General features: G+C 38.3%; 1 protein-coding gene across 6 annotated transcripts in view; it reads right to left on the reverse strand.

Annotated features, from left to right (window-relative positions):
• The window catches only part of PIP5K1B (phosphatidylinositol-4-phosphate 5-kinase type 1 beta), a 110,728-nt gene that overhangs the window by 74,369 nt on the left and 15,909 nt on the right, over nucleotides 1–20,450 (reverse strand). For all 6 annotated transcript variants that reach the window (XM_035310475.1, XM_035310478.1, XM_035310476.1 and 3 more), the window contains one exon: nucleotides 1,031–1,112. The gene's annotated coding sequence lies outside the window, so the exon portion shown is untranslated. The remainder of the gene's footprint in view (nucleotides 1–1,030; nucleotides 1,113–20,450) is intronic.

The following is a 20,450-nucleotide window of genomic DNA, read 5'->3' on the forward strand; positions in this document are numbered from 1 at the left end:
TCTAAGCAGTAACAGGTGTAGTTTAAGTCAACTTTCCATTAAATTGTCTTAGTTTCTAAATTGCCTGACTGGTAAACTCTTTAGAGAAGAGTGATGTCTATTTATTAGATGCCATAAGGTGGCAACCAAAAAGAGGAGCTCCTAGACATGCTGTGATGAAAAAGGTTAGGGTTTGGTAGAATGACTAGATGCAACATTTACAGGAACTCAGTGGAATTTTACTTTCCGTATTTTTTTTCTAAGTTATGTCAATAATGTGATCCTCTCCCAAAACAAATGTACTTTTTCCTTTTGTTTCCTACAGTTTGGTCACTGTACAGTTTCAATAAAATCAATATGTTGATCACATTCATACTGTCTTTGAAATTCTCATTTTGAGCCAGATCTTTGAAATTCTGATTTTCAGACACATTTTTTCATGACACTCTTCAAAAATCACATACATAAGAGAGGCAAAATTTCCTCTCTGCTGAGCCACTATGCAAGCACCTTACAGATCTGCTGTGCAAAACCAGTACTCAGAAGGATCCCTTTGGGAGGGATTTTCCAGGCAGAAAAGGACAACATTCCCTATGTCTGGCACATGACTGATACAACATGAATGTCTTTTTCTCCACACCAGTGTTCAGCTCCACAGGAAGACTCCTCAGCAGACTGCAAGGGATAAGCTTGAAAGGTACAATGACGGACAAAACAAAGAGGCTTGTGAGCTACATTTTCAGTGGCACATCTCAGAGACTCCACGTCTTTGGCTGCACTGACACTGTATCTCCTCCAAAGAGCAAGAAAGTATTTGATGTTACATCTTGTCATGCTTGTAGAGCAACATTTGAACAAGAATAAACCAGAAAGTTAGAGTGTCTGACCCAGGTGATCTCTAAGTGTGGCTGTCAAATTAAAATAAAACCTAATAAGAAAAAAAAAAAAAAAAAAAAAAGCACACACACAAAAACAACTCAAAAAGCCACAAGAAAATGTTTTAAAATCACCCCAGATTTCAGTAACACTTTCACAAGTTAAGTATACATACCCTTATAAACACCAGGGAAAGTCATCTGGAGCTGAAAGTGATAATCAAGCCATTCATCGGTGTTGTTGATGTTTTCCAAAATCTATTAAAAGAAAAATCTGTTACCATCTGTTTGCTATTACAAATGTACACCTCACAGAATAGCGTTAGACTTCCTTCTTCCATTCTTCTTCTGACGAAGTAAGGATCTAGCTAGAAGCAATGCTGTTCAAGAACTGCCTCAAATAGTTTGGTCACTAATATGTCAATAACATACTTAGGACACTAGCAATGTTACAAAGAGTAAAATCATTGCAGTTCAACTTGCCCCGGCCCTAGAGATGTCACTACTACAGCACCAGCATCCCTACTATGAAATTTATATAGAGAGCAGTTGACATGCATGCTGTGAAGTGTTGTGAAATTACATGCCGTCTTCCACGAAGAGTTTAAAAATTAAATACTAATCTATATCATCCTCTTTCCCTGGGGATAGCCCAAATTCCACACAGAAGATAAGCAATGGGAGTGATGGTTTGCAGGACTGGATTCTGAATAGTTGTAGATAACAAGTAAGCCCATTTTGGAAGTTTTTCACAATGGTAGCTGCTGTCAGCATGATTTCTGAGAATGATGTTGAGGTAAGCAATTTCATATTTAAAATGATTTGAATAAACATAAGATATTTAATAGTCAAATATTATTCAATATCTCTTTGGAATGAGCTCATCCTCCCATCTTCTACATCTGTTTTATACTACATCAGTAAAGCTACACCTCAATTTAATTTCTCAGCCACATCAGAAGAAAACAAATCTCATTTGTCCTTAATCAGTGCAAACTGCATCTTGTATGTAACTAAAAACTGATTTAAAAAAAAATCCACAGCCCTTGTTCACTGAATTTAATTTTCCAGTAATCTGAAAAGTATCCATAACACCACTATAAAGGCTTTTCATAAAAGACTTCAAAACAGTATTTACCTCCCCTTCAGCGATGCAGAATAAAAATTGCTCTTGAGGTTAAAAACAAAAACAATAAACGAAGGGACAACACAGAAACATAGATGGCTGGATTCTCTGAGAATAAAGGCTTCCTTTCAAACATCTTTTGTAAGGTCACACACCAGTATTTTCCTACTGCAGTTAGCTACATTTTTCTTTTTAGCCTTCAAGCAATGTATCTTAATCAATAATTTCTTTACTTGGATAAGAACTGCCATCATGGTACACATGAAACTTCTACTTAAAGACAACTCAGTCCTGATAGCTATTAAAACTGCCAGTAGTTTATCTAGCTTACCTATCTATAATTATAAATTTTATGTCATTAATTGATCCAAGTTTGTAACTCTATCAGTACACAAACACAGACATCCAGAACTTCTTCTGTTAATACAGCTTCTGTAGGAGGAGGAAGACTCTTTATTATACTGATCCCTGGGTAAAACTCTACCTAAATCACTGTCCTCCACACACCCACAAGATTATCAATAACAGTATATTCTACTACTCCCATCACTTCCTAAAATATGATCACACATACTCAGCAAAATCCAAACAAATGCAGCATGGAAACTTTCTTTCAGTAAGATGCTGGCTGAAGAAAACATTCATGCCAGATCTGGAAGGAAAGCTTGCTTGTCCCCTTTACAGTCAGATAAATTATTTAAGAACGCCTCATCCATGTGAAAATACACAGCTGTAATACTGACAAAGACAGGAAACCAGACAGTGAGATCCCAGCTGCAGCACCAAATACAAAAATTCACACACCATGAAGAAAGTGATTTTCTTCTACCTACGCTGGTTTATTTCATTTCTAGAGGCAGCTAAAATTATTTCAGTTCCTAGTCTTTCAGAAAACAGATAACACAGTTCTGACTTAATTGGCATTGTGCTAAATACCTTTCAAGATCTTCACACTTGGACAATGACCTCATACTTCCTACAAATAATCTTTGGAAAAGGCCGTGTAACTTAGAGTGTTTTCTCCCTGCTCTGCAGCAACTCTTTGTGTGCTCTGCGCTGTGTCTATCAGGAGCTACTGTTTCAGTACTGCTGAGCTTTAGCAGTACAAAGACAGACCACAACTTACAGTTTTGAAACCCACTTCCAGGCTGATCTATGATTGATCGATTAATTACAACAGCAGGGAACTGCCATAACTAAAGCATCAGGTCTCTGCATGCATCTGACAAAAGGCAGGCTCACAATGAAGTATGGCTGGGCTAAGGGCGGGAGAGGAAAACGCATAGTTGGAAAAAGAAAGTGGGTATTCAGAGAAAGACTGGGCTGTGCAGATCTGTTTTTGAATTTCTCAGACATCACAAATCCTATGTCATGACATGAAACAGAAACATTAAAATCCAGTAGAAATTTAAAGGGCATGAAAGAGCTCAGAAATACAAACCGCTGAATCCTCCACTTAATAATGGTTTTTGGTTCTGAGTATTTCAGATAATCTGCTTATTAGAGATACATACTTTCTAATTCTCACAAAGTTACCTTCCAGAAAGACAAAAAATCCCCAGAATGGGGAAGTTTACTCCTTGAAAGAGCATATATAATTTCATACCGTATTCATAACAAAGATGTTAAGTCAACATCAGACCAAAAAAATGGAGATAAGAATAATTGTTTTATCCACCCTTAGCAACTGCAAGTTTCCAACTTAGGATTGACAGAACAACGTGTAAAGATTTTGTCAGACATGTCTACATCTGTAAGCAGCATTTGTAGTGAATTCTATTAAAGAGAGTAATCATTACCACAGTTAATACTTTGCTAGCTTTTGTCCCTCCTCTGCTATGGCTTTAAGGCAGCATCTCTTAATTAGGAATATCACACCCATTTCATTTACCACAAAACTCACTTTTACTCATAACATTTGCCCCGTCATACTTTTTCTCGTGGTGGTAGCTGTGACGTAGCTTGTCAAGTCTGTTCCTCAATTCAATAAAGACTTGCATATCTGTCTGGAAAAATACTTCACCAAGCCACATGGGGCAGAGAGTCAACGTGCTGCCAGGTTTCAGGTACAGTGTGAAAATGGAAATCTTCGTCATGCAATGATGTAGGAAGCAGAAAAAATCCAAACCAAAAATGATCCACAGAGGAGGAAATCCACAATGACTTATTCATTAATGAAAAGCTACTGTCTTTCTAGGTGCTTTCCTCTTGAGATGCACTGATTTCCTTTCTCATTGCCCCTGGCAAGCAGAGAGCAAACAGCAGCGTACCATACTCCTGCCTCCTCATACTTCACTTACCACTTCCAAACTTTTTTCACTCTTCTTTTCCTGTACCAACTTCTTGAGTTTTCAAAAGTAAGATTAATTGACCAGACAACAGGCGTAATATATGCAGCTGCCTAAAGCTTTTTCATTCCATTATCTCTCTGTTTCAGAAACTGACATCAAGCAGGCAGCGTGGCCAGGGTTTGGAAGTTTAACAAGATAGCAGAACCTGGATAAAAGACCTTCATTAACTACCATATTCTCACACCACCACAGGAAACAAAAAAGAATGAAAAAGAGGAACTCCGAGAGCAAATGACACTAATAACGCTAACTCTCTTCGTTTGGGACTAGGGGGAACTAGGACTGGAGCTCACGCCTTATTTAGCGCTGAACAACCTACTCCCACAAATAGTGCAATTACAAAGCCTCCCTCCTGTCTCGATTCTCTGGTAACTAATACAGTATGCACATCAGCAGCAGTATTCCTGTTACGTGTCATCTCAACTTGCCTATTTTTCCATGAAACTTCCTGCAATCCTGTGCCACTGTAAAATTTTGCGGACACTGGTCAATTAGAGCTGACAACAGCTTTCTCCTTCTCTTTGCAATAGAATTTGAAGAGTAAGATTATTTTTAAGATTATTTGTAAAGGAAGAGACTTGGGACACACAAAACATCCTCTGACACATGTACAACTTTCATGCATACATCTTGTTTCCATAGGAATTTAAGTTAAAAATACTGGTGCGCTTCTGGGTGTCCCTGGGAACAGGAACTGAAGAAGGGACCTCGGAGGTTTTTCGTGTTGTGCTATTTTCAGAACACTCAGGAGGTAGCTGAATATTTAAAATTAGGTGAAAAGTGTGACCTAAATTGTTAGAACTTGTCAAAATTAATACAATTCCCAGGCAGAAATTACATGCTACCTCCTTTCCAGAGCTTTTAAACTTTAAGATACCGCTAACTATAATTTTCATGATTTAATTGCCTGTGTTCTAAGATGAATGGACAACTCATGGTGGTGCAAGAACCTGCAAGCAATCCTAGCATTGTGCCAATAAGAAGAGGTAAATAAGAGAAAGGAAGCTTAATTTGGTGTCATGTAGAGAATAAGAGAAGAGGTAATACAAGAAAAATACTGTAGCTTTCTCAGTGGTCATAACAAGTTAACCTCATCTCCAAGAAACTCTTATTTTAATTTCAGTTAACATTCTTTGCACATGAGCAGCAGACGGTTACATAGCTCTTAAGGAAAAGATGAGGTTCTTCATGTGGCCAATACGATATAAAATACATAAAAATCATGTTTTTTTTTTTTTCCTTTTTTTTTTTTTTTTAATTTATCTCAGACACTAGTCTGTGAAACAGACTCACTTCCTTATAGCTTCCTTAGCTTCCTTATAGCTTATGGTTACAATCATGTAGCCATCTAAGATCAAACATTCTTGCATGCCCACATACCTGAAATATACCAAAGCTGCTATTTACAAACCAATATAGCCTGAGCATTAAGTCAGTGTTTACACACTTCAATGCACATGACGATCATTAGAAGCCCTCACAAAGCTTTAATTCTGCAAAGCTCTGTTTTCCTCTTTCAGTTTTCAGATTCAGAACTTCAATCATAGTTGCACACCTATCTGGTCCTAATGCCTGTTTTTAATCTCTATTGCCAGCTGCCATGACTTCAGTTCTTCCCAGATGGACTGAGGATCTCCTGTTGTCTTTCCAGACATGAGCCATGAAAGTAAAGGGAAATTTTTACTGCATCATATATACCACTGATATACCCTGCTAAATGTGTGTCAGAAAAATATATTGTATGAATTGTGAAAGAGGATAGGAAAGGAGCTAAAAAAACAATGGTTAGGTCTGTTATCCTGGCAAGTCTACCTCCTACCACCAGACTGGTTATGGCAGTTTTAAGTGTGATTAAAAGTCAAAACTTCTGGGTGAAATTTGTGATAAGTACTGTAAAGGTTTGTGCACTAGTGAAAACTGGAAAAGGTTTCCCTTTTCATTCAAAATATATATATATATATATACTCTTCCTGCACCCCTCCTTCCCCCCCCAAAATAGAATTATTCCTAAAACAACCTCGCTTATTTTCTGCAGTTTCAAGCCCTGGCTAACCCATAAATCTTTCTAATTACTTTTTCTATTTTGCCTGAAAAAATTAGAGGGACATGCATATAGCACACAAAGCAATTGATGACATACGTATCTGATGTAGAATGGAAAAAAAAAAGAAATTTGTTTCTTCTCATGGTCTGCATAATAACTAAAGGACAGCACAAAGGCTACAGAGAAAAATACAAGCAAAAAGCATCATAAACCTGTGATTCAGATTGTTCACGTAGTTAAACTGTCTCATCTGTTCACGCCACCGTTGTTTACATAGCTTAATACCACACATTAATTGCAATGGCCTGTCAGATTTTTAGGCTCACAGTAACTAACCCAAGCACAGTGCTGAGATTCTGATACTGTTTGATTCTCTTGGCAATCCCCATTTCCAGCAATATAGGAGAGCATTTGAATTAAAACAGACAGGAAACAAAAATGTAGCAATAGGAGAAACAATCTTAGTTTGCAGGCTGAATTTGAGATTTATCTGAGTAATTTGAGTTTTAAAGCTATATTTGTTTCTATTGTAATTCTTTGGTTCACTGTAAGAAGTATCACATCAACTATCCCCCTGTAGCTTTCAGAAAGGGAGAACACATTAAAAGGTAGAACATGAGCAAATATCACCTCCATCCAAGTTTACAAATACTCAGAATACATTTTAATTATCTGGGAGATTTGACAGCTTACAAAAGCCCGGCCCTCCTGCACTTAAGGTGGTATTAATTGCACATTAAGCTGTTCTCTGGTGAGAAACAGCCTACAAGTACAGTAACCACAGAATCACAGACCACAACAACATCACAAGTTATAGCTGCGTATTCTATTTTTCACAACAAATCACATTATTCTTTTTGAAAATAATCTGCTGTGGTTTTTCATGGAAACTTGCTTAAAGGAATGGAAATAAAACTTCAAATTTGTGAAAGTAAACACAGTTTACAAATCCTTGGAAAAAGCTTACAGAGCTCCTGCAACAAAGCATGCCTCTTCCTATTTGTAGCTTCTTTGTTTTTGAAATTCTAAAACTCATAGATAACTTGAAAGCCCTCTAGAAAGTATTATTTTTTTTTCCTCCACAAATGTTCGCATTCAGATCTCCATTCTAAGCCTTAAATCCATCTCACTACCCCGATGCCATGACTTCACTCTTCCCAGAAGCAGTGAAGTATCTCTTACATCTTTCCAAACATGACCTGTAAAAGCAGAGCAAACTTTCTACTGCATAGTAGGTGGTGTTCATGCATTAAGAACTACGGGACTTTTCCAAATCACTGATACTAGACCAGCAATCAGAAAGAACAAACATTTGATCCCTGACATAACTGACGTCACACTGTGTATTTTGCAGAAATTGCTAACAAGGCCTCCTTTTAGAGTAGAATAGCCTCATTAATTTCTCATTATTTTGTAACAGACCAAAAGCACACAAAATAGAAAGACATATTTGTACACTGCCAAAGAAGGCTTCCCAATTTGTACTCATGTTTCAATAGTTGAGATTTCATATTCCAGCAGTAACATTTAGGAGATTAGCAGCCTTTTTAACAGCCAACTGCAGTGGCAAGGTAGAAGTATCTCAAAGTCCAGAGTCAGAGCTCTGCTCCATTATTTGGGGAACTTCAATATGACAATGGTCCTAATGCTATTAGCACGTACCAGACACTGCATTATTTTGAAATAACATTACCACATAAGTGCAAACTCTCCAACTAATTACTCCAGCAAGCTAGGACAAGTGATTGATTAACAAAGCAAAGAAATTATTCTGCATTTGACTTTGACAGTACATGGAAAATTGAATGGCAGGGATCACATGCCTGTGGCCATGATGTTTGGAGGGAAAGCAAGTCAAGCAGCATCACTCAAATAATTGGGAAGTGAGATCCAACAAAAATGATTCAAGGGAAAAAGGAGAACAGTTGAAGTGTTACTTATTTTCTAATGGAATGACACAAACACAGATGCAAACAATCCCAGCTTGCTGGGAGGAAAATATCTATGAAAGAGGAGTTTGGTCAAGCCATCCACTTTAGTGACCTCAAACTCCAGAAAGAGTTGTACAGAAAATAGAGAATATAGGTCAAATGCCTAAGGATAAGCATACACAGCCTAGTGTGAAGACATAAGACCAAAAGCAAAGAGCATGGAATGAGACACAGACAACCAGAAATGAAAGAAATAGTAAATAAATGCAGCCAATAATTTTTGAGACACAAGACAGAATTTTTCTCGTACTCTTCACACAGGCTTGAAAAGTCAGCCATCACTGACGCCACTGGACTTCAAAATACACAGTATACCTTTGTAAAGACTTGACAGACATTGACTGGCCATGGTAAATGGTTGCAAACGATCAGCAACCACAATGGGGTAAGTACTCATGCTAGAGACACCACAGAAACTTTCAAGTTTTAACAAGGAAGTCCCAGAAACAGAATAGACACATTGAAGATAAACTGATAACTAACAAACACGGAGAGAACAAGAACAAATTGAGTACAACACTGTCTCCTTCTCTTTCAAGTTATCATGCGGATAACTTCAGTGGATCTGAAGTGGAGGCAATAATAAGGCTTCAGTCACATTTTCAACAGCATCCCATGAAACATTCTCAAAGCTTGCTCGAAAAGGTGGTCAAGGTGAAGCTCTTTCACAGCACCAGTAAGGTTCAGCTGGAGTACTGCGCCCAGGTTTAAGTACCGTACTTTACAAAAGCCAAAGTAAATTGGAGATCATCAAGGGCTAAGAAAGAAAACGGTTAGAGATTCAGAATGTGAGCTATGCAGAAAGGTGTAAAAGGACTGGAATTCAGTCTAAACAAGAAAGAAAAAAGACTGAGGAGAGACATGATAGCTAATCACAAATTGATGAAAGAGGGGGGGAACAATCCTGTTCTCTGAATTACTATACAAATTACTATAATGAGAAACGTGTATGAAAGAACAAGAAATTCCTGTCAGTTGTAATTCATTATTTCAAGACATTTATCTTTTCTCCACTCACCCTGACCTCAACAAAATGTCAGCTGTAACATTTTTCTTCACCAACTCAAAATTAGTGTGCAAACATAACCACATAACAGAAGCATATAAAGAAGAAAGATAATATAAATTAATTGCTTATCTATCACGAACATTCCCAAAAAGGTTGTTGGCAGACAACATGCAAAAGCTGTGGTTAAAAACATTAACATGCAGTAATACAGGCTGCATAAATTGTTCATCAGCTTTCCACAGGTTAGTCACAACTTGAAAGTGAAATGCCTCTGGGAATTACTGAGTCTTTTAGCACATTACTACATAATCAATCCTAACAGTTTGCAGAATTAAATGCTGTGGAAACCTGGTATTGATGTTGAAGTGCATTATCATGATCTTGAAGTCACCTACGTCTTCTCACCTGGTTCCTGCAAGCATATCTTTTTTTTTCATATATATATATATATATATATATACATACATACATACATACACACACACACACACCTTTAACTGAGTGTTAGATTAGCTTAGCTTTTTGGAAGCCACATAATCTAAGAGCTGCAAGTCTTTAAAAACCTGTTTAATCTCCTTTTGAGGGCCCATCCATACAGCTGCAAATGACAGTTGAAGGATGGAACAGGTTGCTTTGGAGGATGCAGTGGTAATGTTGGAAATTTTAGAATGGATTAGACAAATACGTTGAATGTAGTTGATACTGTCAAAGGAAGGGAAAGGTCTTGGTACCCTTTCATGGCCCCTTCTACCATCACCACATAACATTTAGACTGTAGAGATATTCAAGGCCCGTCTGGACGCCTACCTGGGCAGCCTGCTCTGAGGAACCTGCTTTGACAGGGAGGTTGGACCCGATGATCTTTCAAGGTCCCTTCCAACCCCTACAGTTCTGTGATTCTGTGATGAGGAATGTGATGCAGCAGGTCACATGCCCTTGGTCCATGCTGAACAAGAGATCCATTGTCTCAATTATTTTAATCACTTACACACTTTATCACAGTCTCATAACTGCGCTTCCACTTGTGACAAAACTGGGAAGAAAGTCTGGGATAGATGAAATTAGAGCTAAAATCAGCATTGAAGAGGCTGCGCAACAGCACCAGAATGAAGGTAAAAGTTAATTTAGAGGAAAGATCTGCAATAACAAGTCTAAGTTTAGGTTCCTAAAGGTACATTTACACAGGTGCCTAGCCTGCCTGAAAACCAAAATTGTTCAAAAATGGATATAGAAGACTGATGTAAGCACCAAGTTTGAAAATCACATCTAAATTCAGGTGAGAGACACTCATCATTAAGTTACTCTATGGAACAATAAATTTCATTATGTCTAATTAAAAAAACACTGCTTTCCCTCAGGAAAGTTAAGACTGAATTAGCAGAAGTTTTCCCTGGACTCCCCCAATTTAATTTTAGTTAGAAATTAAAAGAAAGCTGATTATATTCTCAGAAAAAAAAAGTAAAAAATAAATAAAATAAATAAATAAAAATCCAACCTCTTGTACCATTCTCAGTACAGAACAACTGCTACATCACTGAAATTCCTTTGATTAGATCAAGCGTTCTCAGTTTCCTATGGAGCAGAAGTTGCTCAGAGACCATTCAGAAACATATGCAAACATACAGAAAGGGAGAAGATTATCCCATTTTTTGAAATAATTTATAAAATACAAAGCTTCTTCTACAGAGCCTTCTTCTTTTAAATGGGCCTTCCTGAGCATTTCATTTCAAACCACAGAGAAAACTTCAAGGGAGAAAAAATAATCTGAGAAGCTGCCTCAGGTAAGAGGCAACAATAATAATAAAACAAGTAATGCAGTAAAATCAAATTCTGAAAACAATTAAAGAAAGAATTACCCAACATACATGGAAATAGCTGCTATTTTTCATGGCTGCTGTCTAATTGTCATCAAACTGAGACTGAAGTTTTACGTCCATTTGAGCAGAACTACACCATTAAGTGCAGAAAAACAACTATTTTATTTTATTTTATTTAAAATGTTATGCCCCACTCTGACCACATTAACTGCTTTAAATGTAAAGGTTACTGCTATCTACAAGTATTAACACTTACAGATACTTAAGATATAGTAGCATATAAGGAACTGTATACTTTTGTTCTCTTAGTCAGTCAGACTTACACTGGCAGACCAGAAAGAGCAACTGACTACATTTTTCCTGACAGCCGCCTGACAGTATGCTGAGATTTGGCACTCCTCTGAAATTACAAATACACTTGTAATGTACTTTAAGAAACAATAACACATTAGTGTACATATGCAACCTACTGACGTTAAGAAACAGGGTATACTTTGGCAAGGAATACACACAGCTCTTTTAAGGTATGGAAACACAGCCACAGAATTTTTAAATGGCAATACAAACATTTTCAAACAAACATTTTAGAATAGTTACTTACAGCCAAGTGATATAAGGGGACTGTTTCCCAACAGCCTTTCGCTTGCCAAATGTGGCTTAACCCCGCAGGCAGCTCAGTACCACACAGCCATTCACTCACTCCCTAATCCCCCAAAATAGGATGGGGGAGAGAATAAGAAACATGAAAAGGTAAAAACTTGTGGTTGAGACAAAGACAGTTTAACAGCACAGAAAAGGGAGATATAATAATAATATAAAGAATGTACAAAGCAAGTGAGGCACAATGCAATTGCTCACCACACACCAACCAATGCCCAGCCTGTCCCTGAGCAGCATGTCCTCTCCCCTCCCCAGCCAGCCACCCCCGTTTATTGTTCAGCATGACATTATATGCTATGGGACATCCCTGTGGCCAGCCTGGGCCAGCTGTCCTGGCTGTGTCCCCCGCATCTCCTGGAGCACCCCCAGGCTCCTCGCTGGCAGGGCAGCATGAGCACTGCTCTGCAGCAACTAAAGCATCTGCGCGTTATCAGCATTATTCTCATCCTAAATCCAAAACACAGCACTGTACCAGCTACTAGGAAGAAAATTAACTCTGTCCCAGACAAAACCAGGACACAACCCAAACTGAAAATCCTGACCCTTAACATTTTTGTCAGCGAGAATATGAAGTCACCACCCTACAATAATTACACCACCATGAGCATTTTTGTATAAGAAAAAAAAAAAAAAAAAAAGACAAGTTCATAAATGGTATGTTAAGCACCACCACCAACTCCTTCCCTGCAACTGGCTAGCTGCATTGTTGCTTTTTTTATGCATTATGGGAAAATTCAAAATCCTAAACTATAACAATTAGCAAAGGACACATCTTCACATCAGTTAGTATTTTAATAGCACACGGGAGATAGCAAAAACAGTGAGAGTGGGATTTAACACAAAAATGAGACAGCTCTCCAGTGGCCACAAGTGCAAGTGGTACAAGCACTTTGTAGGAAAATGTAGCCTGACACTACTGAATTTTAACCAGAACAGACCAGAACCTGTCAGGTTTTCCTAAGGAGAATGTATACAAGTTTTCCCACAAATTAAAGAGGTCTCTGACTTCTTGAGAGGTCTGAATAAGATTTTTTTCAGAAGCCCTCTGAAGGACTAATTGCACCTCTCAATGCGTCATTATGAATAGGTAAGAAAAGACAAACACTGTTATCTGTAAGTCAGTTAATAACCCTCACCGCAGTTTTTAAAAGGTAAAAATAGAGCTTTCAGCATTTAGAAAGAAAAAAAAGCATCAATCACACTATCCAAACTCCAACCCTTTTTGCCTGACCCATATCCTTTTAAGAATCATTAACTAAAAAGAGATCAAAATCCCAGCAAGATAAAATATAGTCACTGCCTATGAACATCTATGATTTCCATAAACTAAAGTGAAAAAAAAAGATCAACCAAATCAATTGGTTCTTCATAGGAACAAAGTGATCTTATGATTTAATAAATATGATACTCCAGTTTCTGGTATGCCTTACTTGACATTATCAGTTGGAATGTCTAATTAAATAAATTTAATACCCTTTTCAGTGTAGAATTTGTTACTGGATGGTTATTTTTTTAGTTCAAGGTGATATAAATCAATATGCCGAGCAGTTTTGCATGTATTTATAGAAAACTGACTCTTAACAGTAGCTGTTGCCAGTGTGCATTTACTATCCCCTAAACCTCTGATGTTTGTGTCCTGTTCGTAGGGGGAAGCAGCCTGAAAAACTAGGTAAGTGGAAAGGGATGGTCATTAATATCTGGGACTGTCTAGCTAAGCTTTTGCAACAAAAGAGGCTGGATTTCAGCTTGCTTGCAATATTTTAAGATCATTGTACTGCAGACCTGAACAATTTACTAAGGACCACCAAATTGGGGAATTAAGAAAACAGAGACAAATAGAAGTAAACCAGATGACCCTACATGCTTAACCCTGCCCACCATTCTGGCAGCAAGAATGGACATAGAACAGACAGCAACAGCCCCTCACTGCTGAAGCCGACACAGCAGAAGGTTAGAAAAATAAAAAGCCATTAGTTCAGGAGATCAGCTAAAAATCTTTACTGAAGATTTATCTGGTGTGTTTGTGTGTGTGTGCGAGTTAGCGTATGCACATGTGAGAGTGACACATGTAGAGGAAGGCTAGACACTAAGAGGCCTCACAAAACCAGACTGAAAGTGCTAGACCACAAAAAAGCTGCTGTTAACTAGTTACTGGTCTGGTATAGAAGCCAGAAAAACTTGACACTGTCCATACCTCCCTTCAAAGCAAATAGCTTTCAGCAGAAAGCACTGGTTTAGAGAGACATGACTTGGTTTAGAGACACAGGACCAAGCTTGCATTTTGGCTCAAGGATGAAGGAGTTGCTGGAGAGTTGCTAAGTGAGGCTACAAAGGACAGAGACACACAGCCTTAGCCCGGCACCTGGTGGCAAACCACTGTACCCTTACAGACAGACAGAAGCACTGCATGCTTTTCAGTTGATTCTACACTTGGCAGTTTATTTATTACTTCCACGATTTGGGTAAAATAATGAGCTTGTCTAATTGAATAACCTATGGTTACTTGCTCTACTAAACAATTTGCCAGTACACCCGCCTGCCTGTGAATAGCCTCTTGCACCACAGGGGCAGGCAGCTCCAGATGAAGGTTTGGAAGGAGCTCCTTCCACACCTCCCAAGCGTTGTGGAGCACAGGGACCCTGCTCAACAAAGAGCTTCCAAGCTTCCAAGAGCTAACATGTGTCAGGGTGCCTGGATGGCAGAGGAATCAATACAGGTGTCTCATACCTGCCTGTCATTTATCTTAACAAGGGAGTCAACCATCCACCCTTCTTTGCTCAGAAAGCAACCAAGGCTACTGAAACACTGCCTTCACCTTACTCATTTCTCATTTCCTGTATGGTGTGTTCATGTCCGCACAGCATGAAAAAACAAAAACAGCCAAGGAACATACTTTATTTCATTTTGAAGATTCCAGGCAGAGGACAGACAAGAAGGATGCAAGTGAACAATGAGCAATTTGGGATGGGGAACAAGAAAGGCAAAAAGAGAGGAAAAAACAGGTGAAAATGGCAGGGAAAGACTCAGTAAGAGACTCTGAAATGTTGAACTGGGATTAAAAGAGGAATGGGAAGGAAAGATGGCTGAAGTGCAAGGGAGCCAGAGTAGAGAGAAATACATGTGGACAGGAAATACACAGATAGGAAAGGCTTTCTACTTTGGTCTATTATAAGCAGACACGCAGTGCCATTAACTTTGTGTATTCAGAAAGAATACTCAGGGGAGGGGGAAAAAATAAAAAAAAAAATCAATAAGTATCTTATAGCGTAGGCTTATGGTGCAGGGAAAACAGCAAAGAGAATTTGATTTTATCCCCATGACGATACAGGTATTTTTCTCCCAACATGCAGAAAGTTCAGTTCATTGTGAAGCACAGATATATAGATTTAGCTCTCAGAATCGGCTTTGAGATATTCAGTCCTACCTGATTTGCCTATTGTCAGGTGATTACTATCTCTACAAAACGGCATCGATCCATGGTCAAAACGAAGGAGGCAGAACAAGACAAAACAACCAACCAAGCTCAAAATGTCGTAGAGGCAACTGCTCCACCTTGCTCCTGAGTTGCAGAAAAGCTCACAGAAGCCTATTTGCAGAGGGCCATTGGAGGAGCCTGTGCAAAAACACCAGCACCAGCTTGTGCAAAAGCCTGTTACTGCTCAGCTGATGTGAGCAGCGTGCTATATTAAATCTCTTCTGCTCATATTGAGCTACTGTGAAATGACAGGATTGTGCCTCCTTGGCTTCATCTCATTCACCTATCAACTAAACTGTTATTAGGAGGACAAGAAGCTACAGAGAGAAATTTAGCCTTCACATTCAGCAAAACGTCACACACACATGCACTTCTTTTTTTCCTTAATTTCCTCTACTACTTGGTAACCTGCAGACGGTATACCCTGTGTCAGATGTGATGTTTATGACCCTTAACAGTGCACATTAGTGCATGATATTGTCATCCCGAACTCTTCAAGAGGATTTTTCATTTCAGGCACAGTTTCTGTTTTTTGAAAATGGCCACAATTTCAAACAGCCACGTTAAAGAAAATCAGGGTTCTATACACCTCTCCTGAAAAGTTACTAGTCTTTACTGATGTTTCACATCTCTGTTATCAAGCTTCCTCACCTTCTTCTGGGAGGCACTTGAGCACCACTGGCTTGAAGACAAACACCCTTTCTTGCTGTCATTTCTTTATTAATAATAGTAGTATGTTTATATATATGTGAGCCACTGCAAAGTCTGAACTATCTCAGTGAGAAACACGTCAAGTAGAGAACTATTTGCAGATGGATCAATATAAACTATTATCCACATGTATTTTGGTTAAAGACGAAAGCAATCATGAAGAATTCTGGCACCACACAGTCAGAGCAAAAGGAAAGAGTGCTTTAATTCTCTAGGTTGACAGCCAGATGTAAGCTTTATAGAAAGAAATAAATGTATGCAAGAGTTCAGCAAGATATTAAACACTATTTCTACTTTTTACAGTACATACTGTCAATAGGGGAAAATACCCTCCTACACTGTTATTTCAAATGCATTGGTCTCTAACAGAAGATGCAGGTAACACGTGCCTTAAAAGCTTGTACCACAGTTTCTTTACTGCCCACATTTGTGATGGCCTTCCAAATGATGTTTTGTCATACAAAACAGAAGAAACTGGAAGTCAGTGTGCACAGTGTGCTATAGCAGAAAGTAACATCTGCATGCAGAGAAGAGTCTTCACTTTCATATTCTCTGTGCAAGATAATTTAATGGTTACAAAAGGAACCTTTGAGCTAAAGGGAGCAGTTGAAGGAGCAAGATGTGAACCTGACATGCTTGAACCTGCACTCACTTTGCAAAAGTTCTGTGCTACACCGTAATTGCAAACTAGCTACAAATACATCATTCATCAGGCTCATTCCTTCATGTGTTCACTGAAATTGTGAAAAGGCTATTTTTCCTAATACGGTTTCCTATTCAAAACCTGGGCTGTATTGTCATTTCAACTGAGCTACACTCCTAATAGACAATTTCTATTTTGAAGGGTATTGACTACCCACTCTCACAACAACAATCTCTAGATACCACCAAATGGTCCTCATGCTCTCAGAATAACTTGAAACGAAATTATTTTCCCATTTTGCAGTTAGTGGTTATAATTCTTACCAGGAGAACATGTATTTGATAATAAGGGGGAAAAATCCATCATGATTTTCTTTGCCATCCCCAACACCATGTGTCAAATTAAATTTGTTAATATTTTTGAACTTGAAGATAGTCCATAAATATCCTCTGAGTAGGCTTTTGCAGAATGTACCATTTTATGAGTGCTATATTTGAGATATGAATTGAAGAACTGTCCAAGTCCAAGTTAAAACAACATCATTTTAAACTGTAGTGTGTGTGATCTTCTATCAGCAAGCTTCACCACTACATTCTTACACTCAACTTTGTCACTACACACTGCCTCAATATAGTTTCCTCCTATCACTTGGCACCATGCAACGTTATTTCCACAGGCCTGTAATATCAGTAAAGGTGCAATGATTATGCCAACACTAAGCGAATGATGAGCTCTTCACTCCCACTCCTTTGAGGTGTCTCTCTGGACAACATTTATAAAATAATTAGCAACAACGTTAAGCATCCCAAGAGGTGGATCAAAAACAAGAAGATGCTGTTTCTGTAGAAGTATGTCTTCCCTAATTCCTGTGCCACTATGGCCTTAGTTTAGATTACTTACATCAACACGCAGTGTTTCCCTGTAAGAAATCACAAGATGAGGCAAACAACAGTGAGGGAGCCAGCCAAACTGCAGCCATTTTACTCAGACTTGATTTACAAAATCATGAAAATAAAATTACTCCTATGCCTAGCGTCTTGCAGAAGGAGGTCCTATTTTAAATAAATAAATAAATAAATAAAAACAAGAATAAAATGCAAGTGGAAGTACCTGTGTCACAACCTGAACAAAGATATCACCTTAGCTGCAACAGCTGCAGAAGTATCCACATAAAATGTAATCAGCAAGACCTATCCTAAGGTAACAAGAGGAAACCCTCCTGGCACTCCACAGTTCAGAGGTGTCTAACAGGGAACTACTCAAATGCTTAAGTTAGTTGTAAATGTAGAAACAGTCTTACATGTGACACTTCCCACCAACAAGAAATTCTCACCTACTAGGTCATCAACACTTGCATCTTCAGCTAAGAAATAGGTCCATCTCTTATGGGAAGAGATTCTTTATTTTAGTCAGATAGTCAGGAACCCACAGGACAAAAAGATCCCTCTAATCATGGAAGTGCAGATTCTCTGACATCCTTACTTCCTCTGCAGACATATAATACTCCCGTCATTTTCCTTATTCCCTGTGTCCAAAACCAAAATTACATATGAGCCACACTGCTGCAAGGATCAGCTGTTTAAAAGCTAAATTTAAGATTTAAAGGCACCATTACTGTTGCTATTGCTTCTTTTAACTTTGCTTTGGAAGAAATTGGAGTGCCAAAATTAGGGTGCATTCTCAACCATTCAGAATCACTGAATTCACAGATGGCAGCTGATTGAATCACCCCATTTTGTACCAGGACTTTGCAGAATTGCAGTTTCACTCCTTCAGACTCTTGTAAACATTTGTGTAATAGAGAATGTCTCCAAAAATTCTGTCAGAAACTCTTCCCCCTACTGTATGTGTATTTGTTAACTCTGCTGCGTAAGTATGAGAACAGATGCCTTACCAGTTCTTCCCTCTTATCCTGATTTTTCAAATATCCATTTCTATCTCATCAGCTCTTAGGATGTGAGGCTCAGTTGGGTTACTGCTTCTCTTGCAGTAGATGAGAGCAGCAATGAAGAGACCAGCAAAACTTTCTTGTTATGGAGCTTATGAGAGTTGCAGAAGAGGTTTTATTTATTTGTTTATATTAAGACCTAATGGTCCATAAAACCTTTAATGCATACTCCTCTATTATTTTTTTCTAGGTGGAAAATCATGCAATATATACAGGGCACAATTAATCTGATTTTCCAATTTAAACATGCTTATGGCATAAAAAATGCTTGGATTCAGAAAAAGTAGGAGGAGAGCAGTAGTAGCGGCATTAGAAGTATGCTGGGAGAAGAAGGCCTATATCATGAACAAACAGAAAAAAATAGTTTTTGAGCTTTCTTTACTACTAAAAACATGGTTACAATACCATGTAAGAGCTAATTATAGACTGCCTACAACAACATTTACATTTCATCAGGATGCCTGTTAAAAGAACAGAAAGACGTAGAGTTTGAAGTTGTGACCTTTTCACAGGCTTGGTTATTTTTCTCCCCATGATATATCACTTTGTTGATAAATGCACATCTCAGTTTTGTTTCACTAGTTATTAAGAACACATTAAGGTAGTATCAATTAAGTGTCCTCTAGTCTGACAAAATTTGGGCCTCATTATTGTTTTTAAAAGTTAATGTTATCACTAGCATTTTTTCTCATACATATAGCACCCTGTATGATCCCCAATTTAGGGCATAAAAGCCCAGTCAACTTCACATCTAACACAGGTGCAAGGCTACAGAGAACTCTGTAAATGTTGCACCATACAAGCGTATTATGCAGATCTCAAGAGAATAAGGAAAACACAAAGAAAAACAGAACAGAAGAAGTAGATCACCACTCCAGATGATAGCCTTGATGGACACAGGGCAGGCAGGTGATTTATGGATACACCCTGCCACAGAGAAGAACAGACAGAGAAACCATGTGTGGGCTGCAACAGACTGCAAAATGGAAACTTACCACTTACCCAACCTGCAGCTGATACTCTCTCTGTGCTCTAAATTGCTCCAATGCTAAAGCTCTTTATTGTCAGATGATTTGCATGAGTTACCTGTTCTGCACAGCCTTACAACAGTTGATTCATCTCCTGTGAATCAGCTGGAAAAGTAAAACCTGCAGGGTAATAGAGATATTACTTAAGGAAACACCACAAGAAAGAAAACTTGAGCTTTCTGACATGAAAACATTTTAAAAATAATTTTTAGTTGCACTAGTACTTTTTGAAGCTGCTTGTAGCACATACTCAGAAGCAAGGTCCTGTTTTTAAGGAACGTTGCTTTGAATGGCCCTTACATTCAATACATACAAAATACGCGGCCCTTACATTACATCTGTAATATGCCATAGGTCAAGAAAGGACTAACCTATACCACTTTCTATAAGACAGCCCAGTAATAAGCATAAAGGAGGCATATTTAAACTTACAAAAGCAGCTCAGTTTCTTACAGTCCTGTATGAAAATACTGTATTTTGACAGCTTTAAAAACACTTATTTGAATGATTTCAGGAGTTACACATGCTTCCTGAAACACTGTAAATGCACAAGACTCTTTTTTCCTAATTGTGTTTGCAGTCTGTCTGCATTGCGGGTTGGAAGAGGAGTGGGAGAGCTGAAGAGAAGTGAGATGAAAGCAGGCTTTACTGAAAATAAACCAGCTTGCTATTCTAGGTCACTGTTCTCCTCAACCCTATAGTCTGCTTCAGTTTTTCATTAAACTAACACATTGTCTGACTTTGCAGGTAGATGGCAAGGATCAACTGCCAGCCTTCTCCTTCCATTGGCAAC

This window comes from Oxyura jamaicensis, chromosome Z (genome assembly GCF_011077185.1).
Source record: "Oxyura jamaicensis isolate SHBP4307 breed ruddy duck chromosome Z, BPBGC_Ojam_1.0, whole genome shotgun sequence".
Classification (NCBI taxonomy): Eukaryota; Metazoa; Chordata; class Aves; order Anseriformes; family Anatidae; genus Oxyura; species Oxyura jamaicensis.